Source organism: Ranitomeya variabilis, chromosome 2 (assembly GCF_051348905.1).
Source record: "Ranitomeya variabilis isolate aRanVar5 chromosome 2, aRanVar5.hap1, whole genome shotgun sequence".
Lineage (NCBI taxonomy): Eukaryota > Metazoa > Chordata > Amphibia > Anura > Dendrobatidae > Ranitomeya > Ranitomeya variabilis.
This window is the reverse complement of record NC_135233.1, coordinates 693849045-693873268: the sequence shown is the minus strand read 5'-3', so window position 1 is coordinate 693873268 and position 24224 is coordinate 693849045. Positions and strand designations below refer to the sequence as shown.

Here is a 24224-nt window from a genome sequence, read left to right as displayed (position 1 = left end):
TAGATGTATTATATCTGCTGCAGGATAGGAAGATGTACTCTTAGAACAAATATATATAGTACATTTCCCTGCAGTCAAGGTCATCATTAATAAGCCAGCAAACAGAGATAGGGAAATTGGATTTGTAAATAATTCTTTAAAAAAGTTAATATTTGGATACAAGGTGATTACGTGTACAAAGTCTGATTTACTGTCAACAGTATGCGGGAAAGCAACAAATTTTCAAATCAGATCTCCGTGATCCAGGCCTTAGAAGGCGACAAACACAGCGTATTAGTTACATGTCTCATCGATCATGACCATATTCCATGAGATGATTATGCTATTGTTTCTGTGGCCAGAAGTGGCATTAGGCAGTGCCAGTCCTGACGTGTTCAGTAACGATGAGCACTATCCACCCATGTGGGAACTTGTTCCTGAGAACCTGACTGATATTAGCTATCACAATGGCAAAGTTGTTATCGATCCCTGGGATTATCTCCAAAGGATGGCACTGTATAAAATAATGTTATCTGCCACTGCACCATACTTGGATATGAAAGAGACAGGTAACAAAAGGAACCTACTTTGGGGATTGGCTCTGCAACATGGATGGCAGTATCATACAGGTAATGTAATCCATATCACAGGGCTATTGAGATTCTAAAATTCTACATACGCGTTGGGATATGAAGGTGTTGTCATTTGGTGTACCTTTATAGCATTGTGTGACTTTATATAATACTTTACGTGGAATGAATTCAAACTCTTCAATTAATTATCTTATAAAATTCAGATTTAACCTAGAAATATGACTATTATCTATATAACAATGTGAGGCACATTTTTATTTTGGTTTAAATATGAAGTTTAAATGATTTTAAATGAATTTCAGATTTTATAGAACTTACTCTAATATGTTGCAGTTTCTAGAATGTCTCATCCAGATTTTGTGTGCTTGGTAAGTATCCAGTAGATTAAAGAGAGCCTAAAAGTGGAATCATGCTTCCCGAGCCATGTGCAGCATGAATAAAATGCTTTATGTTTTACTCCGAAACACTGCAGCTTTTCAGAGAATCCATACTTTTAAAAGTAGGCTGAGGGACAGGCTAGACTGATTCATGCCGCCTGTCGTTTGGACAGTTCCAATCTCCTCTCAGGTTCCCTATAAAAGAGTACTTCAGGGTGATAAAAAAAAGTTGTACTGTGCCTGCCCTTCTAAACTATAAGGGTATGTGCACACGTTCAGGTTTTTTTCGCGTTTTTTTCGTGATAAAAACGCTATAAAAACTAATTAAAAACGCATATATTATGCATCCGCACAGCAGTGTGAAGCTGTATGGGCATTTTTCATTGTGTGTAAACATAATGACCTGTAACAACCAGTCCAAAAAGATGGGAGATGGTGGGGGCGTGGCCTGCTTCATGCTAGTAGCCGCCAACCTCCTAATAATGTCTCCTTGTCTGCAGTCCGAGGTGAGGGGGGTGTTAGGGATGTGGCTTTCCCCCAGCTTCAAGTAGCAGCCAGGGGTTATTGTCTACGTCTCTGCAGGGCTACAAGCACAGTGCAGGCCATGCCCCCTCACTTTGGACTGCAGACATGAAGACATTATCAGGGGACTGTCAGGTAACAGCTAGGGACAGGCCACGCCCCTTCATTTCAGGCTGCAGGCTGGGAGACATTATTAGAGGGCTAACTGCTAGTAGCAGGGAGCAGTCCACATTCCCTACACCCATCTCTTTCTGGACCCTCTGTTACTAAGAGTGAGGTGCTTCATACTGCTGTGTGATTTAATGTCCCAGATGGGAGGGGGAAGCAGTGAAGAGCAGCTCCTGTCACACTGAAATACAAGCATTATAAAGATAATAGAACTACATTGGGTAGCTCATCTTTTTAGTTTATGAGGGCAGAGACAGTACAATTTTTTTATCTCCCCAGAGTACCCCTTTAACCCTTAAATGTTGCATGACGGCATAGTACGTCATGAGTACGTATCAGTTCCCGCATCATGACATGCTATACCCATCATGTATTTAAACTACCACTGTGTGAAAACACACAGTAAACACACAGTGACAGCTCTGTACTGGCAGCGGTCACTGCCATTGGTCAGCAGGGAAGAGATGCAGGGACCCATTTGACTAGTCCCCGCTCTCTGATCGCAGTAGTCAGTCAGTCAATCTGACTGACTGATCACAGTATGTGATCTGCAAGAGGTGCTGAAATATTAGCACTACCCTGCAGGATCACCGTGGGGAGCTTGGGTCAGCTGACAGCCATGCTTCTGCAGTTACAGCCAGTGCCAGTGCCCACATCACCCCTGGCTGATTATACCTCCAGATGCCACGATAAATAGCAATCACAGCATTTAAAAGTTTGTGAGAGGGAGTGGGCTTCCTCTTCTACCCCATTGGAACCGCTGTGATGAAATCATGGGAAGCACATTGTTGCCATGGCACCTGGAGGTCAAACAATGACATCCTGATGTGCTAGGTACAGGGGCCTGTGAGATCCAGTGTAATCTGACAGGTCTCATTGCATTGATCAGACTAATGAAAGTTAAGGTCCCATAGAGGGTCTATGTAAAAAAGCAGAAAAAATTATGGAAAAAAATCAAAATTAAAAACAGAAAACAAAAACACAATAAAGATCTAAAAATACACATATTTATGTAAAAACAAAAAATAAACTAATAAAGTATGCATGTTTGGTAATGCTGTATCTGGAACGATCTGATGTCACACAACTTAACCCCTTCAGTGAACACTGTAAATATCATGGCAAAAGACCATGCTTTTTCATCATACCCATGAAACAAAGTGGAATAAAAAGAGAACAAATGTTAAGAAAAATGTTATAGCTGAAATTGTTATCTTGTCCTGCAAAATCAGCCATACAGGTTTATCAACGGAAAAAGGAAAAGATAAAGCTCTCAGAATACAGCTATGAAAAATACATTTTTTTCTATAAAATAGTTTTTATTGTGTAAAAGCAGCAAAACATAAAAAAAATATAAATGTGGTATCTCTGTAATCGTACTTACCAGAAGAATAAAGCTGTCTTATCACTTTCACCACACAGTGAGCAGCAAAGAAATAACCCCCAAAACAATTCATGAATTTCTGTCTTTTGTTAATTCTGCAACCCAAAAATCGCCATAGAAAGTGATTAAAAAATTGCATATGACCGAAAATGGTACCAATAAAAACGTAAACTCGTCCCGCAAAACACAAGCCCTCACATGACTGTTGGCAGAAATATGGAAAAATTATAGCCATCAAAATATGGCGATGCAAAATCTTTTTTGTGTTTGATTGCAGCCAAACGTAATAAAATATATATAAATGTAGTATCGCTGTAATTGAACCAACCCAAAGAATAAAATTGTCTAATCACTTATACTGAATGAAAAATGGTATAAAAAATAAATAAAACCTATTTTTGACCTGCTGTTGATTTGTTTATTGTGCCTCCCAAAAGATTGCAGTAAGGCTCGACACGCATTTATCTGGCGATCTATGCTGAGTGCTTACTAGGGGGTTTCCATGTAAATCTATGAAATATGTGATTCAGACTAAAGATTCAATATAATGAAGCAGATGAAAATACTTTGGACTCTGTCTTGCCTATCCTCTGACAATGCCCTTCTTTTTAGGCATGCTTTAAAGTGCGGTCATCCAAAGTTTCCAGATATCACAGAACAGAAGCCACACAGATTCCAGAGTAACTCTATTGATTCACTAGTGAATGGATCCCTCATCTAAATCATGTATTTTGCCAAATTAGATAGAAACACTGATGTAAGTGCTCAGTGTAGAGCACAGGATAAATGTGAAGTCATCCAAGATGTTTTGTAACCATAAAATGCCACTAATAAAAGCTTCTACTTAACCCATAAAAAACAAGTTCCCACTTAGGTCCATCATTTGTTTATAGAAATATAGGGGTTTCCACATAGCACAAAGCCTCTGGAAAAGTGACATGGTTCCCACCAAAAGAAATAGAGCAAATTCTGCGGTCCCAAATCCGCCCTCCCTTCTGAGCCCAACAATGTGCCTAACCCACAGTTACTGTCCACATTTTTGGAATTACTATAGCGAGGAGAGCCCACATAAATTATTGGTTGTGTGTCTCCAGAAGCATGAGCTGGACACAATGTGTGGGCACTATAATTTAATGGTCACTACAATATACAGGCACTAAAATGGGATATTTGCATTTTCACTTTGCAACATTCCTTCCTGCTTGTTTCTTGAAAATATCCAAGGAGTCAAAATCATCACTAGACCTGTAGATGAATTCCCAGAGAGGAGTAATTTCCAAAGTGGGGTCAAATGAGGGAGGTTTTTGCTCCTCTGGTAAGTAAGGGCTTTGTATATGGAGTCTGCAAACTATTCTAAGAAAATCTGCACTCCAAAAGTCAAATAGTGTGCATTCTCTCCCGAGTCTCGCTACGTAGCCAAACAGTACTGTAATAGCCACAATCATGAGAAATTGTGTAACAAATTATGCTTTAATTTTTACCTTTTTACCTTGTGAAAATGTAAAATCTGAGGCTAAAACAACATTTTAGTAGTAAAAACCTAAATAATTTTTTCTTTACCGCTCAATTGTATAAAATTCTTTGAGGCACATGTGTGCTCAACATGCTCACTGCACCCCTAGATCAATTAATTGAGAATTGTGATTTGTAAAACTGTGCCACTTATAGGGGATTCTGCTGTTCTGACACTTCAAAGGCTCTGCCAATGTTATATGGCACCCACTAAATATTCTAGGCAAATCTGCACTTCAATATAGCGCTCCTTCTCTTCTGAGCTCTTCACTTTGCCTGAAAAGTAATTTCTGATCACATATGGGGTAATGTCATACTCAGAAGAAATTGCGTAACTAGTGTTGATCGAATAGCTACAGATAAGAGCTTATCCGAATAGCTATAGCATGTACCGAATAGCTGCCTCGGTAACCTGGATATCTGGAGCGCTCCGGATAATCAGCTGTTCAGCGCCGCAGCTGCATGTGTCGCGGCTGTGTGACAGTCACAACACATGCATGGAGAGCCTGTTTGTTGCGGTGCCAAACAGCTGATTATCGGGAGCGCTCCAGGTATCCAGGTTCCCGAGGCAGCTATTCGGTAAGCACTATAGCTATTGGGATAAGTGCTTATCCGAAGCTATTTGATCAACATTATGCATAACATATTTTCCCCTATTAGCACCTTTGAAAATTAAAAGCCTTGGGTTTAAAAAAACATTTTTGTGGGAAAAATTTAATTTTTCATTTTCACAGCCTAATGTTATACAATTCTATGAAATACCTGTGTTTTTAAAATGCTCACTATACTCTTAGAGGAATCCTTTGAGAGGTTTAGTTTCAAAAATTAGGACACTTGTTGGGGTTCCTACTGTTTTGGCATGTCAGGGGCATAATGATAAATTAATTTTAAAACTAAAATGTTGCTTTTTTCCAGTACTAAATGCTTATTCGTGTCCCAGAAAGGTTTAAGGTGTGTGTAAAATAAGGGCATGCCACGCAATAGAATTTGTGCAGTTTCTTCATAATAGATGTTTGAATACAGCATCCGAACATTATCTTGTTCTCCATTTGCTCTACAATTCGTAAACTCATATAATTCAAGGTCATAATCATAATGGGTTTGCAGTTGAATGAAGTTCTACATTAAAATCTGAACTCAGTTTTAAAGTCAATTTTGTGTGAATGCACAATACGTTCTTCATAGATGTGTGAGGGGGGGTTGAAGATTCCCACTCCACAACCCTTCTAAAGCTGTTTTAGTAGATGTCATTGCCTGTGTAATCATAAAAGATGTTATTGGTGTTTTAGCCAATAGATGGCAGTGGTTTGCAGATTCATACGATTGTCACCTGTATGTCAGTTGGCACAAAGGGAGATAACCAGTTTGAGCCGCCCCCAGCGACAATTGGAAAACCTGAAGGATGACAGAGAGTTGCTGGGGGCCATCTTGGAGTGCAGTTAGTAAGAAACAGATGTGACAGTAACCCAGGAGAGAAGAATAACGTTGGGGAGACTTGTCGTTGGATATGTAGGCATATATGCAACAGATACAGACTTATTTTGTGTGCTGGAGGAGTTTACACTTTCCTGACAGTAGATAGCGATGTTGTTACTGTTATATGCTTAGTTGAATGTAATGCATATACTTGTTGCACTTTGGTTTCACTTTCTCTCTGGTAAAGGGTCCTTTAGACTTCCTGTTATGCCGTATTAAGAAGCTGATGCATGTACCTCATGTTCTGTGTAGATAAAAGTTGAATCACCCCATATAATCTACTCTCACAAGTTTCTTCTTCAACCAAACTATGCAACAGGTTATGGGCCCAGTATAAAAGACAATAAGGACTTGGGGAATGCAAAAGAATACTTCAGAGCAATTATCTCCAAACAAGTAAGACTAAGGGTATGTGCACACGTTCAGGATTTCTTGCAGAAATTTCCTGAAGAAAACCGGAAATTTTCTGCAAGAAATCCGCATTTTTTTTTTTGTGTTTTTTTTCCGTTTTTTTCGCGTTTTTTTAGCATTCTGCAAGCGTAATTAGCTTGCAGAATGCTAAAGTTTTCCAAGCGATCTGTAGCATCGCTTGGAAAACTGACTGACAAGTTGGTCACACTTGTCAAACATACTGTTTGACAAGTGTGACCAACTTTTTACTATAGATGCAGCTTATGCAGCATCTATAGTAAAAGATAGAATGTTTAAAAATAATAAAAAAAATAAAAAAATGCTTATACTCACCCAGACATCTCATCAGCGGCATCCGTTCGTCTTCCTATAGCTGGTCTGTGCGCACAGGACCTAGCGTGACGTCACGGTCACGTGAGCGGTCACATGACCGCTCACGACCAATCACAGGACAGTGACGTCATCGGCGAGGTCCTTCGCCGCACATCAGCTACAGGAACCGAACGGCAGCGTGCAGTGGAGGCGGGAACACTACGCGGGACATCGAGGGTGAGTATAGGCCTATTTTTTATTTTAATTCTTATTTTTTGACCACTTATATGGTGCCCAGTGCGTGGAGGAGATTCTCCTCTCCTCCACCCTGGGTACCAACCGCACATAATCTGCTTACTTCCCGCATGGTGTGCACAGCCCCGTGCGGGAAGTAAGCAGATCAATGGACCCCTAGGTGTGCGGAATCCCTGCAATTCCGCATTTTTAATGAACATGTTGCTTTTTTTTCCGCTATGCAATTTTTTCGCGGAAAAAATCGCAACATTTGCACAAAAAATGTGGAATACACTGTAAATAATAGGAGGCATAGGTTAGCGTTTTTTTCGCGTTTTTATCACGTTTTTATAGCGAAAAAACGCGAAAAAAACGCTAAAAATCCTGAACGTGTGCACATGGCCTAATATGTTAAAGATGAGCAGCAGTTCAGACCTGAGACTCACAGTAGCTAAGCTGAACAATGAGAACTATCACTTATGGAAGTTCAAAGTGGAGATGTTATTGTCTACAGATGATTTATGGGGGGTAATCACTACAGACAGACCCAATGATAGTAATCAGACATGGGATAAGAAAATCAGACAAGCAAGAGATACTATCAGCTTATTAGTGTAGGATCATCAGTTAATCCACATAAGGAATGAGAATACAGCAAAGGGAATGTGGGAAGCATTGACAAAACTACATGAAAGATCCAGTTTAAATCACAAACTATTCCTGCTAAGAAAACTTCACAAGATTAGCTTAAGTACAAAGAAAGACATGCAGCTGCATATAAACTCCTTGATGGAGGTGGTAACACAGCTGAGATCAGTGGGTGAAGACATTAAGGAAAGCCATATAGCAACAATATTTGTGTGCAGTTTACCAGATTCATATACTGCTCTGATAAATGCACTAGAGACAAGACCTGAAGCAGACATTACACTAGAGTTTGCAAAGACCAGACTTATAGATAAATATCATAGGGTGGTTTCACATTTGCGTCTCTGTGCGCAGTGTATCATCCGCACAGATCCACATGAGTCATGCGTACCTATCTTTAACATGGCGTACGCAGGGACATGCATTTGCATCAGTTCACATGCATCTGCGTACGCATGCATTGTTTCTCGTGTACGGCGAGGTCCAGCGAACACAACATATTTCATTTTTTGAAGTGTCAAAAATCCTTCAAATATGCGCAGGCATGTGTTAGGGCTACGCACCGAGTAAATAGATGAAGTTATTGGTGCGTTCGCAGCCTGGGGTCCACCGTGCAGGAGGAACCTGCTACTTGTAAATGGCACTATATGACAGCATAAGCGAACCCTGTTACTTCACTGAGTCGCTGATAAAAGAAAGCACTGTGCCCTGTTAGGCTACTTTCACACTAGCGTTAACTGCAATCCGCCACAATGCGTCGTTTTGCCGAAAAAACGCATCCTGCAAAAGTGCTTGCAGGATGCGTTTTTTCCCCATAGACTTACATTAAGCGATGTATTGCGACGGATTGACACACGTCGCAACCGTCGTGCGACGGTTGTGCCGTGTTGTGGCGGACCGTCAGGACCAAAAAACGCTACATGTAACGTTTTTTGCTCACGATGGTTCGCTTTTTCCAACCGCGCATGCGCGGCCGGAACTTCCGCTGGAAAAATGCATCCGCTGCCCCCGTTGTGCGGCGGAGACAACACTAGCGTCGGGAACCTCGGCCCGACGCACCGCGACGGGCCGAGCCCGATGATAGTTTGAAAGTAGCCTTAGACTCACAGGAGTACACAGCTAACTGCAGAGCTGATAGCAGTCAGTGGTCTTGCACACACACAAACTCCTCACCGGAGGTGCCGGGATTCTAGGGCTTATTTCAGCCGGGACCCTGAATACATACACACAAAACTCCTCACCAGAGGTCCTGGTATTCTAGGGGCTTATTTCAGCTGGGGCCCTAAATACATAAACAAGACCACGCTGGCGCAAAGCACATAGCATAGATTGATACTAGCGCATGGCCGTGCGGTCATGCGAACCTTTTATAGCTGCAGCAACTACAGGACCTTCCCAGAAGGACCAAAAGGAGGCTGCCACAGAACTTGAGCAACTTCAGGACCTTCCTAGAGGACCAATGGGAGTTGCTGCAGTGTTATGGACCTGGTGGTTAGGAGCACCCGGAATGACCTGATGAGTAAACTAGTAATCGGAACAAGCTCTGGGAAAGTGGGAACTCTGCTGACCGCAAACTCTACTCCTATCACACACACTAAAAATAGCCGTGGAGCGTACCTAACTCTCCCTAGACGCCTCTTCACAGCCTAAGAGCTAACTACCCCTAAAGATAGAAATAGAAGCCTAACCTTGCCTCAGAGAAATTCCCCAAAGGTAAAGGCAGCCCCCCACATATATTGACTGTGAGTTAAGAGGAAAGTCACAAACACAGGAATGAAACAGGTTTTAGCAAAGGAGGCCAGACTTCACTAAATAGTCAAAGGATAGAAAAGGAAAATATGCGGTCAGCACAAAAGACTACAAAAACCACGCAGAGTGTTATGGTTCTCAATGGCAAGAGAACATAGCCCAGCATACATAGGAACTAGCTCTTGGAAGGATGGAAACTTAAACTGACCATGAACTAAACCTGCCGCACAACTAACAGTAGCCGGGTAGCGTAGCCTGCGTTTTATCCCTAGACGCCCAGCGCCGGCCGGAGGACTAACTAATCCTGGCAGAGGAAAATATAGTCCTGGCTCACCTCTAGAGAAATTTCCCCGAAAGGCAGACAGAGGCCCCCACATATATTGGCGGTGATTTAAGATGAAAATGACAAACGTAGTATGAAAATAGGTTTAGCAAAATCGAGGTCCGCTTACTAGATAGCAGGAAGACAGAAAGAGTACTTTCATGGTCAGCTAAAAACCCTATCAATACACCATCCTGAAATTACTTTAAGACTCTAGTATTAACTCATAACATCAGAGTGGCAATTTCAGATCACAAGAGCTTTCCAGACACAGAAACGAAACTGCAGCTGTGAACTGGAACAAAATGCAAAAAACAAACAAGGACAAAAGTCCGACTTAGCTGGAAGTTGTCTGGTAGCAGGAACATGCACAGAAAGGCTTCTGATTACAATGTTGACCGGCATGGAAGTGACAGAGGAGCAAGGTTAAATAGCGACTCCCACATCCTGATGGGAACAGGTGAACAGAGGGGATGATGCACACAAGTTCAATTCCACCAGTGGCCACCGGGGGAGCCCAAAATCCAATTTCACAACAGTACCCCCCCCTCAAGGAGGGGGCACCGAACCCTCACCAGAACCACCAGGGCGATCAGGATGAGCCCTATGAAAGGCACGGACCAGATCGGAGGCATGAACATCAGACGCAGTCACCCAAGAATTATCCTCCTGACCGTATCCCTTCCATTTGACCAGATACTGGAGTTTCCGTCTGGAAACACGGGAGTCCAAGATTTTTTCCACAACGTACTCCAACTCGCCCTCAACCAACACCGGAGCAGGAGGCTCAACGGAAGGCACAACCGGTACCTCATACCTGCGCAACAATGACCGATGAAAAACATTATGAATAGAAAAAGATGCAGGGAGGTCCAAACGGAAGGACACAGGGTTAAGAATCTCCAATATCTTGTACGGGCCGATGAACCGAGGCTTAAACTTAGGAGAAGAAACCCTCATAGGGACAAAACGAGAAGACAACCACACCAAGTCCCCGACACAAAGCCGAGGACCAACCCGACGCCGGCGGTTGGCAAAAAGCTGAGTCTTCTCCTGGGACAACTTCAAATTGTCCACCACCTGCCCCCAAATCTGATGCAACCTCTCCACCACAGCATCCACTCCAGGACAATCCGAAGATTCCACCTGACCGGAGGAAAATCGAGGATGAAACCCCGAATTACAGAAAAAAGGAGACACCAAGGTGGCAGAGCTGGCCCGATTATTGAGGGCAAACTCCGCTAAAGGCAAAAAAGCAACCCAATCATCCTGATCTGCAGACACAAAACACCTCAAATATGTCTCCAAAGTCTGATTCGTCCGCTCGGTCTGGCCATTAGTCTGAGGATGGAAAGCAGACGAGAAAGACAAATCTATGCCCATCCTAGCACAGAATGCCCGCCAAAATCTAGACACGAATTGGGTTCCTCTGTCAGAAACGATATTCTCCGGAATACCATGCAAACGAACCACATTTTGAAAAAACAGAGGAACCAACTCGGAAGAAGAAGGCAACTTAGGCAGGGGAACCAAATGGACCATCTTAGAGAAACGGTCACACACCACCCAGATGACAGACATCTTCTGAGAAACAGGAAGATCCGAAATAAAATCCATCGAGATGTGCGTCCAAGGCCTCTTCGGGATAGGCAAGGGCAACAACAATCCACTAGCCCGAGAACAACAAGGCTTGGCCCGAGCACAAACGTCACAAGACTGCACAAAGCCTCGTACATCTCGTGACAGGGAAGGCCACCAGAAGGACCTTGCCACCAAATCCCTGGTACCAAAGATTCCAGGACGACCTGCCAACGCAGAAGAATGAACCTCAGAAATGACTTTACTGGTCCAATCATCAGGAACAAACAGTCTACCAGGTGGGCAACGATCAGGTCTATCCGCCTGAAAATCCTGCAAGGCCCGCCGCAGGTCTGGAGAAACGGCAGACAATATCACTCCATCCTTAAGGATACCTGTAGGTTCAGAATTACCAGGGGAGTCAGGCTCAAAACTCCTAGAAAGGGCATCAGCCTTAACATTCTTAGAACCCGGTAGGTATAACACCACAAAATTAAACCGAGAGAAAAACAACGACCAGCGCGCCTGTCTAGGATTCAGGCGTCTGGCGGACTCAAGATAAATTAAATTTTTGTGGTCGGTCAATACCACCACCTGATGTCTAGCCCCCTCAAGCCAATGACGCCACTCCTCAAAAGCCCACTTCATGGCCAAAAGCTCCCGATTCCCAATATCATAATTCCGCTCGGCGGGCGAAAATTTACGAGAAAAAAAAGCACAAGGTTTCATCACGGAGCAGTCGGAACTTCTTTGCGACAAAACCGCCCCAGCTCCGATTTCAGAAGCGTCGACCTCAACCTGAAAAGGAAGAGCAACATCAGGCTGACGCAACACAGGGGCGGAAGAAAAGCGGCGCTTAAGCTCCCGAAAGGCCTCCACAGCAGCAGGGGACCAATCAGCAACATCAGCACCCTTCTTAGTCAAATCAGTCAATGGTTTAACAACATCAGAAAAACCAGCAATAAATCGACGATAAAAGTTAGCAAAGCCCAAAAATTTCTGAAGACTCTTAAGAGAAGAGGGTTGCGTCCAATCACAAATAGCCCGAACCTTGACAGGATCCATCTCGATGGAAGAAGGGGAAAAAATGTATCCCAAGAAGGAAATCTTTTGAACCCCAAAAACGCACTTAGAACCCTTCACACACAAGGAATTAGACCGCAAAACCTGAAAAACCCTCCTGACCTGCTGGACATGAGAGTCCCAGTCATCCGAAAAAATCAGAATATCATCCAGATACACGATCATAAATTTATCCAAATAATCACGGAAAATGTCATGCATAAAGGACTGAAAGACTGAAGGGGCATTTGAAAGGCCAAAAGGCATCACCAAATACTCAAAGTGGCCCTCGGGCGTATTAAATGCGGTTTTCCACTCATCCCCCTGCTTAATTCGCACCAAATTATACGCCCCACGGAGATCTATCTTAGAGAACCACTTGGCCCCCTTTATGCGAGCAAACAAATCAGTCAGCAGTGGCAACGGATATTGATATTTAACAGTGATTTTATTCAAAAGCCGATAATCAATACACGGCCTCAAAGAGCCATCTTTCTTAGACACAAAGAAAAAACCGGCTCCTAAGGGAGATGACGAAGGACGAATATGTCCCTTTTCCAAGGACTCCTTTATATATTCTCGCATAGCAGCATGTTCAGGCACAGACAGATTAAATAAACGACCCTTAGGGTATTTACTACCCGGAATCAAATCTATGGCACAATCGCACTCCCGGTGCGGAGGTAATGAACCAAGCTTAGGTTCTTCAAAAACGTCACGATAGTCAGACAAGAATTCAGGAATCTCAGAGGGAATAGATGACGAAATGGAAACCAAAGGTACGTCCCCATGCATCCCCTTACATCCCCAGCTTAACACAGACATAGCGTTCCAGTCGAGGACTGGGTTATGAGATTGCAGCCATGGCAATCCAAGCACCAACACATCATGTAGATTATACAGCACAAGAAAGCGAATAATCTCCTGATGATCCGGATTAATTCGCATAGTTACTTGTGTCCAGTATTGTGGTTTATTACTAGCCAATGGGGTGGAGTCAATCCCCTTCAGAGGTATAGGAGTTTCAAGAGGCTCTAAATCATACCCACAGCGTTTGGCAAAGGACCAATCCATAAGACTCAAAGCGGTGCCAGAGTCGACATAGGCATCCGCGGTAATAGATGATAAAGAACAAATCAGGGTCACAGATAGAATAAACTTAGACTGAAAAGTGCCAATTGAAACTGACTTATCAAGCTTCTTAGTACGCTTAGAGCATGCTGATATAACATGAGTTGAATCACCACAATAAAAGCACAACCCATTTTTTCGTCTAAAATTCTGCCGTTCGCTTCTGGACAGAATTCTATCACATTGCATATTCTCTGGCGTCTTCTCAGTAGACACCGCCAAATGGTGCACAGGTTTGCGCTCCCGCAGACGTCTATCGATCTGGATAGCCATTGTCATGGACTCATTCAGACCCGCAGGCACAGGGAACCCCACCATAACATCCTTAACGGCATCAGAGAGACCCTCTCTGAAATTCGCCGCCAGGGCGCACTCATTCCACTGAGTAAGCACAGACCATTTACGGAATTTTTGGCAGTATATTTCAACTTCATCTTGCCCCTGAGATAGGGACATCAAGGCTTTTTCCGCCTGAAGCTCTAAATGAGGTTCCTCATAAAGCAACCCCAAGGCCAGAAAAAACGCATCCACATTGAGCAACGCAGGATCCCCTGGAGCCAATGCAAAAGCCCAATCTTGAGGGTCGCCCCGGAGCAAGGAAATCACAATCCTGACCTGCTGAGCAGGATCTCCAGCAGAGCGAGATTTCAGGGACAAAAACAACTTGCAATTATTTTTGAAATTTTGAAAGCAAGATCTATTCCCCGAGAAAAATTCAGGCAAAGGAATTCTAGGTTCAGATATAGGAACATGAACAACAAAATCTTGTAAATTTTGAACTTTCGTGGTGAGATTATTCAAACCTGCAGCTAAACTCTGAATATCCATTTTAAACAGGTGAACACAGAGCCATTCCAGGATTAGAAGGAGAGAGAGAGAGGAAGGCTGCAATATAGGCAGACTTGCAAGTGATTCAATTGAAAGCACACTCAGAACTGAAGGAAAAAAAAAAAAAAATTTTCAGCAGACTTCTTTTTTCTCTCCTTTCTCTGCCAATTAATTTAACCCTTTGCGGGCCGGTCAAACTGTTATGGTTCTCAATGGCAAGAGAACATAGCCCAGCATACATAGGAACTAGCTCTTGGAAGGATGGAAACTTAAACTGACCATGAACTAAACCTGCCGCACAACTAACAGTAGCCGGGTAGCGTAGCCTGCGTTTTATCCCTAGACGCCCAGCGCCGGCCGGAGGACTAACTAATCCTGGCAGAGGAAAATATAGTCCTGGCTCACCTCTAGAGAAATTTCCCCGAAAGGCAGACAGAGGCCCCCACATATATTGGCGGTGATTTAAGATGAAAATGACAAACGTAGTATGAAAATAGGTTTAGCAAAATCGAGGTCCGCTTACTAGATAGCAGGAAGACAGAAAGAGTACTTTCATGGTCAGCTAAAAACCCTATCAATACACCATCCTGAAATTACTTTAAGACTCTAGTATTAACTCATAACATCAGAGTGGCAATTTCAGATCACAAGAGCTTTCCAGACACAGAAACGAAACTGCAGCTGTGAACTGGAACAAAATGCAAAAAACAAACAAGGACAAAAGTCCGACTTAGCTGGAAGTTGTCTGGTAGCAGGAACATGCACAGAAAGGCTTCTGATTACAATGTTGACCGGCATGGAAGTGACAGAGGAGCAAGGTTAAATAGCGACTCCCACATCCTGATGGGAACAGGTGAACAGAGGGGATGATGCACACAAGTTCAATTCCACCAGTGGCCACCGGGGGAGCCCAAAATCCAATTTCACAACAGCAGAGTAAGCAAAAAGACTCCCCACACCAACTCACGGTGTGGAGGTGCCACTCTGCACCCCAGAGCTTCCAGCTAGCAAGGGAATATCATGATAGCAGGCTGGACTAGAAATTAGCAGTACTTAGAAATATATTCAGGAAGCAGTAACAACAAATGAACTAGCAAAGACTTAGCTTCTGCTGAAGTAGACAGGTCCTCAGAGAAGTCCAAGAGAGATCTGAACCAATACTGAACATTGGCAGCTGGCATGAAGTAACGATCTGAGTGGAGTTAAATAGGGAAGCCAGCATAGCAATAAACGAGAGCAGCTGACAAAACCAACCTCAGTGACCAGCAGTTCCGCTCAAGGCCACCAGAGGGAGTCCAAGAGCAGAACTAACCAAAGTACCATTCATGACCACAGGAGGGAGTCCGAGAACGGAATTCACAACACTGCAGCACCTGAGCATGTGACCCTTGATCTCCAATGAGAGATATTACCCTGGGTATACTCAGAAGGGGAAAAGTAGGACTTAGTCCCAAAGACATCTGCTCACCGTTGACCAGTACTGGCTACAATGGCAGAAGCTGGAAAGGCAGCAGTAACTTTTTGCACAGTGTCAGACTGAGCGAGACGCTAGGACCGACGCCTCCGCTGAGCAGGCTCCACTGCGGCAGGAGAAGAATGGGAGACCGCAGCGGAGATGCCTCAAGATTCCCCCTGTGCAGAGGCGGGAACTCAACCCCTAACTTTACCCCCCCTCCCAGCGTCCCCCCCTCCTTGGACCTCGCTACGCTCGAAGGCAGCAATGAGCTGCGGAGCCTGAATGTGCTCAGCAGGCTCTCAGGACCATAACCCTTCCAGTCCACCAAATAAAATTTTTTGCCATGTACCACCTTGCACCCCAAAATAGCGTTCACTTCGTAATCGTCCGTAGACGAACTCGATGTCCTGGCAGATGACTCGGAAAACCGGGACATGTATACGGGCTTCAAGAGGGACACATGAAAGGTGTCGTGATACCCAGGCGTGGTGGAAGGGCCAGATGGTAGACCACAGGGTTAACCTGTTCAAGGACCTTGAAGGCACCCAAGTAGCGAGGTGCAAACTTAGTGGACTCAACTTTCAGCCTGATGTTACAGGCGGAGAGGCACACTAAGTCGCCAGGAGCAAAGGTCAGAGCGGGGCGCCGATGTGCATCTGCAGAGGACCTCATTCATTCCTTGGAGGCCCGAATGGCATCCTGAGTGCAGTCCCAAACGTCCCGTGCCTCCACAGCCCAGTCTGCCACCCTGGAGTCGGCGGAAGACACGGGCATAGGCACAGGAACCCGCGGATGCTGACCATAGTTAAGGAGGAATGGGGTCTGTCCAGTGGAGTCAGCTACGGCGTTGTTCAGCGCAAACTCCGCCCACGATAGCAAGGATGCCCAGTCATCCTGCCTGGCTGAGACAAAATGTCGCAGATATGTGACCAAAGTCTGGTTGGCCCTGTCGTGTCGGGATGATATGCAGAAGATAGATTCAACTCAATGCTGAGAAGACGAAAATGCTCTCTCCAGAACCGAGACACAAACTGGGGACCCCGGTCATTGACAATTTTGTCTGGCATACCATGTAGGCGGAAGATGTGTTTTATAAACAACGCTGCCAAGGCCCATGCAGAAGGTAGCTGTGGAAGCGGCACCAAGTGCACCATTTTAGAAAAATGGTCGGTGATAACCCAAATGATGGTGCAGCCACGAGACTTGGGTAAGCCCACCACAAAGTCCATCCCGACCATCTCCCAGGGCCTGTCTGCCACCGGCAAGGGATGAAGTAACCCAGCTGGCCATTGTTGAGGAGACTTATTTTTGGCGCAGGAGACACATGCCCGAATATAATCTCCAACGTCACAGACCATATGGGCCACCAGTATGTCCTCGCCAGCAGCTCAGATGTCCTCTTTGTCCCAAAATGTCCACCCACCCTGGACGAATGAGCCCAAGAGAGAACCTCCAGTCGCAAATTAGTAGGTACAAAAGTCTTGCCTGGAGGCACTAACTCTAGCGAAACCGGAGCTACGGTTCTCAGGCTCTCAGAAGGGACAATAAGCCGAGGCTCCCCTTCCTTTTCCTCAGAAGACACAACGGAGTGAGAGAGAGCATCAGCATGAATGTTCTTCTCCCCAGAGAGATAATGGAGGGTGAAGTGGAACCGGAAGAAGAACAAGGACCATCTGGCCTGACGAGAATTTAGCCGCTGGGCTGTTTGTAAGTACACCAAATTTTTGTGGTCAGTGAAGACTTGGAAGGGAAAGCGAGCCCCCTCCGAAAGATGTCTCCACTCCGAGAAGGCCAACTTCATTGCTAGCAACTCCTTGTCCCCGATGGAATAATTCCTCTCCGCTGGTGTGAAGGTCTTGGAGAAGAAGAAGCAAGGATGCTTCCGACCTTGAGCATCCTTTTGGAAGAGGACTACTCCAGCACCAACGGATGAGGCATCCACCTCCAATATAAATGGCTTATCAACATCGGGATGATGTAGGATGGGAGTGCTAGCAAAATTAGACTTAATAGAAGTGAAAGCCTTGGAGACCTCTTCAGAACACAATTTGGGATTTGCACCCTTCTTGGTGAGGGCTACCAAGGGAGCTACCAAAGTTGAGAAGTGGGGAATGAACTGGCGATAGTAATTAATGAACCCCATAAAGCGCTGCACCGCTTTAAGAGAATGGGGTTCTTGCCAGTCCATCACAGCCTGTAGTTTGGCAGGATCCATAGCCAATCCCTGGGTGGAGATGATATAGCCCAGGAAAGGTAAAGACTTCTGCTCAAACATACATTTCTCCAACCTTGCATAGAGGGAATTTGCCCGAAAGAGGTCGAAGACTCTGCAAACATCTCTCCGGTGGGAGTCAATATCTGGAGAGAAGATAACAATATCATCCAGATAGACTACGACCGAGGTGGAGAGCGTATCCCGGAAGATATAGTTAACAAAGTCTTGGAAAACGGCTGGGGCATTACAGAGCCCGAAGGGCAACACCAGATATTCATAGTGCCCATCCCTGTGTTAAAAGCCGTCTTCCATTCGTCCCCCTCACGGATGCGAATCAGGTTATAAGCACCCGCAGATCTAATTTGGTAAATACTAGTGTTGAGCATTCCGATACTGCAAGTATCGGGTATCGGCCGATATTTGCGGTATCGGAATTCCGATACCGAGATCCGATACTTGCCGCATATCGGATACCGGAATCGGAAGTTCTCAATTCAAACAGCACGAATTCAGCCAATGAGGACTGATTACAAGTGTGGGCACATCCTGTTCAGCATGGTGGGCATGAAACTACTGGCAAGGCTGTGATTGGCTGCTGAAATGATGTCATGCTGCAGTTTAAAAGTCGCTGGCGCCATTTTGGGCTCACTCTGCTGTGAGTTCAGTTAGGCATAGGACGCTGTGTTCTGACTGAGGGCCAGTTGAGATAGCGATTTGCTTCTTTGTGCTTTTCCCAGGCTAATTTAGCAACCGCTGTGTGTTCACCTTGCTTTTGCCTTGCAGCGCTGTTTTCACAGCGATCTGCAAGGTCTCTGTGTGTGTGTGTGTGAGTGAGTGCAGCCCACTCTGTAGTCTGTGTGCAGCCATAGCTGGTTGTATCCAGCTCAGGGTGGTTCACTGACTCATACAGTTCTATCCATTCCATTGTCCTTTTTTGCAAATAGTGCAGGCTGCTGCACATTTTTTCAAATAATTCCTATTAGTGGCTTTCCACCCGTATCCAGCTAAATTGTGGAAAAACACTACATAGGATAACGTATAGGAGGTTTTTGGGGCCTTGCAGCGCCGTTTACGGCTGTCTGCACAGTCTCCGTGTGAGTGCAGCTCGCCCTGTAGTCTGTGTGCAGCCACAGCTGGTTGTATCCAGCTCAGGGTGGTTCACTGACTCATACAGTTCTATCCATTCCATTGTCCTTTTTTGCAAATAGTGCAGCCCGCTGCACATTTTTTCAAATAATTCCTATTAGTGGCTTTCCACCCGTATCCAGCTAAATTGTGGAAAAACACTACATAGGATAACGTAGAGGAGGTTTTTGGGGCCTTGCAGCGCCGTTTACGGCTGTCTGCACAGTCTCCGTGTGAGTGCAGCTCGCCCTGTAGTCTGTGTGCAGCCACAGCCGGTTGTATCCAGCTCAGGGTGGTTCACTGACTCATACAGTTCTATCCATTCCATTGTCCTTTTTTGCAAATAGTGCAGCCCGCTGCACATTTTTTTCAAATAATTCCTATTAGTGGCTTTCCACCCGTATCCAGCTAAATTGTGGAAAAACACTACATAGGATAACGTAGAGGAGGTTTTTGGGGCCTTGCAGCGCCGTTTACGGCTGTCTGCACGGTCTCCGTGTGAGTGCAGCTCGCCCTGTAGTCTGTGTGCAGCCACAGCTGGTTGTATCCAGCTCAGGGTGGTTCACTGACTCATACAGTTCTATCCATTCTATTGTCCTTTTTTGCAAATAGTGCAGCCCGCTGCACATTTTTTGAAATAATTCCTATTAGTGGCTTTCCACCCGTATCCAGCTAAATTGTGGAAAAACACTACATAGGATAACGTAGAGGAGGTTTTTGGGGCCTTGCAGCGCCGTTTACGGCTGTCTGCATGGTCTCCGTGTGAGTGCAGCTCGCCCTGTAGTCTGTGTGCAGCCACAGCCGGTTGTATCCAGCTCAGGGTGGTTCACTGACTCATACAGTTCTATCCATTCCATTGTCCTTTTTTGCAAATAGTGCAGCCCACTGCACATTTTTTCAAATAATTCCTATTAGTGGCTTTCCACCCGTATCCAGCTAAATTGTGGAAAAACACTACATAGGATAACGTAGAGGAGGTTTTTGGGGCCTTGCAGCGCCGTTTACGGCTGTCTGGTCTGCACGGTCTCCGTGTGAGTGCAGCTCGCCCTGTAGTCTGTGTGCAGCCACAGCCAGTTGCATCCAGCTCAGGGTGGTTCACTGACTCATACAGTTCTATCCATTCCATTGTCCTTTTTTGCAAATAGTGCAGCTCGCTGCACATTTTTTGAAATAATTCCTATTAGTGGCTTTCCACCCGTATCCAGCTAAATTGTGGAAAAACACTACATAGGATAACGTAGAGGAGGTTTTTGGGGCCTTGCAGCGCCGTTTACGGCTGTCTGCACGGTCTCCGTGTGAGTGCAGCTCGCCCTGCAGTCTGTGTGCAGCCACAGCCGGTTGTATCCAGCTCAGGGTGGTTCACTGACTCATACAGTTCTATCCATTCCATTGTCCTTTTTTGCAAATAGTGCAGCCCACTGCACATTTTTTCAAATAATTCCTATTAGTGGCTTTCCACCCGTATCCAGCTAAATTGTGGAAAAACACTACATAGGATAACGTAGAGGAGGTTTTTGGGGCCTTGCAGCGCCGTTTACGGCTGTCTGCATGGTCTCTGTGTGAGTGCAGCTCGCCCTGTAGTCTGTGTGCAGCCACAGCTGGTTGTATCCAGCTCAGGGTGGTTCACTGACTCCTACAGTTCTATCCATTCTATTGTCCTTTTTTGCAAATAGTGCAGCCCGCTGCACATTTTTTCAAATAATTCCTATTAGTGGCTTTCCACCCGTATCCAGCTAAATTGTGGAAAAACACTACATAGGATAACGTAGAGGAGGTTTTTGGGGCCTTGCAGCGCCGTTTACGGCTGTCTGGTCTGCACGGTCTCCGTGTGAGTGCAGCTCGCCCTGTAGTCTGTGTGCAGCCACAGCCAGTTGCATCCAGCTCAGGGTGGTTCACTGACTCATACAGTTCTATCCATTCCATTGTCCTTTTTTGCAAATAGTGCAGCTCGCTGCACATTTTTTGAAATAATTCCTATTAGTGGCTTTCCACCCGTATCCAGCTAAATTGTGGAAAAACACTACATAGGATAACGTAGAGGAGGTTTTTGGGGCCTTGCAGCGCCGTTTACGGCTGTCTGCACGGTCTCTGTGTGAGTGCAGCTCGCCCTGTAGTCTGTGTGCAGCCACAGCTGGTTGTATCCAGCTCAGGGTGGTTCACTGACTCCTACAGTTCTATCCATTCTATTGTCCTTTTTTGCAAATAGTGCAGCCCGCTGCACATTTTTTCAAATAATTCCTATTAGTGGCTTTCCACCCGTATCCAGCTAAATTGTGGAAAAACACTACATAGGATAACGTAGAGGAGGTTTTTGGGGCCTTGCAGCGCCGTTTACGGCTGTCTGGTCTGCACGGTCTCCGTGTGAGTGCAGCTCGCCCTGTAGTCTGTGTGCAGCCACAGCCAGTTGTATCCAGCTCAGGGTGGTTCACTGACTCATACAGTTCTATCCATTCCATTGTCCTTTTTTGCAAATAGTGCAGCCCGCTGCACATTTTTTGAAATAATTCCTATTAGTGGCTTTCCACCCGTATCCAGCTAAATTGTGGAAAAACACTACATAGGATAACGTAGAGGAGGTTTTTGGGGCCTTGCAGCGCCGTTTACGGCTGTCTGCACGGTCTCCGTGTGAGTGCAGCTCGCCCTGTAGTCTGTGTGCAGCCACAGCCGGTTGTATCCAGCTCAGGGTGGTTCACTGACTCATACAGTTCTATCCATTCCATTGTCCTTTTTTGCAAATAGTGCAGCCCGCTGCACATTTTTTCAAATAATTCCTATTAGTGGCTTTCCACCCGTATCCAGCTAAATTGTGGAAAAACACTACATAGGATAACGTAGAGGAGGTTTTTGGGGCCTTGCAGCGCCGTTTACGGCTGTCTGCACGGTCTCTGTGTGAGTGCAGCTCGCCCTGTAGTCTGTGTGCAGCCACAGCTGGTTGTATCCAGCTCAGGGTGGTTCACTGACTCCTACAGTTCTATCCATTCTATTGTCCTTTTTTGCAAATAGTGCAGCCCGCTGCACATTTTTTCAAATAATTCCTATTAGTGGCTTTCCACCCGTATCCAGCTAAATTGTGGAAAAACACTACATAGGATAACGTAGAGGAGGTTTTTGGGGCCTTGCAGCGCCGTTTACGGCTGTCTGGTCTGCACGGTCTCCGTGTGAGTGCAGCTCGCCCTGTAGTCTGTGTGCAGCCACAGCCAGTTGCATCCAGCTCAGGGTGGTTCACTGACTCATACAGTTCTATCCATTCCATTGTCCTTTTTTGCAAATAGTGCAGCCCGCTGCACATTTTTTGAAATAATTCCTATTAGTGGCTTTCCACCCGTATCCAGCTAAATTGTGGAAAAACACTACATAGGATAACGTAGAGGAGGTTTTTGGGGCCTTGCAGCGCCGTTTACGGCTGTCTGCACGGTCTCTGTGTGAGTGCAGCTCGCCCTGTAGTCTGTGTGCAGCCACAGCTGGTTGTATCCAGCTCAGGGTGGTTCACTGACTCCTACAGTTCTATCCATTCTATTGTCCTTTTTTGCAAATAGTGCAGCCCGCTGCACATTTTTTCAAATAATTCCTATTAGTGGCTTTCCACCCGTATCCAGCTAAATTGTGGAAAAACACTACATAGGATAACGTAGAGGAGGTTTTTGGGGCCTTGCAGCGCCGTTTACGGCTGTCTGGTCTGCACGGTCTCCGTGTGAGTGCAGCTCGCCCTGTAGTCTGTGTGCAGCCACAGCCAGTTGTATCCAGCTCAGGGTGGTTCACTGACTCATACAGTTCTATCCATTCCATTGTCCTTTTTTGCAAATAGTGCAGCCCGCTGCACATTTTTTGAAATAATTCCTATTAGTGGCTTTCCACCCGTATCCAGCTAAATTGTGGAAAAACACTACATAGGATAACGTAGAGGAGGTTTTTGGGGCCTTGCAGCGCCGTTTACGGCTGTCTGCACGGTCTCCGTGTGAGTGCAGCTCGCCCTGTTGTCAGTTCAGCCCCCAAAAAATAAATAAATAATAAAGTTCACCAAACACACCACTTTACAGTTGTGTAGGCCACATTAGCTCATATTAAAGTCTAGTCTACACTTTAGAAAATTAGTGTTTCTTATACCTGTTAGGAGCTGTTCAGGAATAAGCATACTAAGCCGTTAGTACTTTTCTGCTTATCTTTATCAGTCAACCAAGATGAAGAAGGCAGGGAGTAAGGCACGTGGGCGTGGGCACGGAGCAGGGAGAGGACGTGGGGATTCTGTGCCTGCTGCGGGCACCGGTGACTCATCATCACCCAGTTTCAGCAGGGAACAGTCCTTAATGCGCAGCTTTGTCGGAGAGCGCCGTACACTGCTGCTGCGTGAAGACCAAATTGAAGCCGTTGTCGGATGGATGGCAGCTAACGCATCAACTTCAATTAGTGCCACATCCTCTCAGACACAGAGCACTGGAGAGCACCCATCTGTCTCCTCGCCACCTTCCAAATTGCCCAGGCAGACAGAGAGCCCAGGACAGGAGCCGTCTCTACTTCTGTTCTCTGAATCTCTTGGCTTGGAAACAGGGGGCCAGCCAAGCAGCATTGGAGAAATGGAAGAAGAGGCAGTGTGCAGTGATGCCCAACAGCTTTTTCTCTCTGAGTCTGAAGAGGCGGGTGGGCCAGTGCCTCCGGTCACCACACCGCAGAACGCATCCGCTGATGACACTCAAGTGCCACTTTCTGGTGCGTGCTGTGCTGCTGAGACTACCCATGAGGAGCAGTTGGTGGCAGAGGGTAGTGTAGATGATGAGGTCCTTGACCCATTGTGGCATGAGGGACAGGAAGGTGGTGGGAGCAGCTCTGAGGAAGAGATTCCCCGAACGGGCCAAAGAGGGAGAGGGAGGGGGAAGACTGCGGATCCTGTAGCCTCCACTTTGGCACCCGTTAGGAGCATGTCTCTTCCAAAAGCCAAAAAGGGCGCTCCCAAGACTTGCAGTGCCTGGTCCTTTTTTGACACAGTTGCAGATGACATTTGCTATGTCAAATGCAAGGTGTGTCATCATAAAATCAAAAGAGGGAAAAATGTCAGCAACCTCAATACCTCCAACATGTGGAAACATGTGCGGACCAGGCACGCGGTGGAGTTACAAAAACACACTGAAGACCTAGGCCAACCAACAG

At 45.6% G+C, this 24224-nt stretch overlaps 1 protein-coding gene across 1 annotated transcript in view; it reads left to right on the top strand.

The window, feature by feature from the left end:
• The first annotated feature begins 229 nt into the window (after positions 1-229).
• Positions 230-24224, top strand: part of C2H6orf58 (chromosome 2 C6orf58 homolog) — a 142584-nt gene continuing 118589 nt past the window's right edge. The window contains exon 1 of the mRNA XM_077289411.1: positions 230-608. The gene's annotated coding sequence lies outside the window, so the exon portion shown is untranslated. The remainder of the gene's footprint in view (positions 609-24224) is intronic.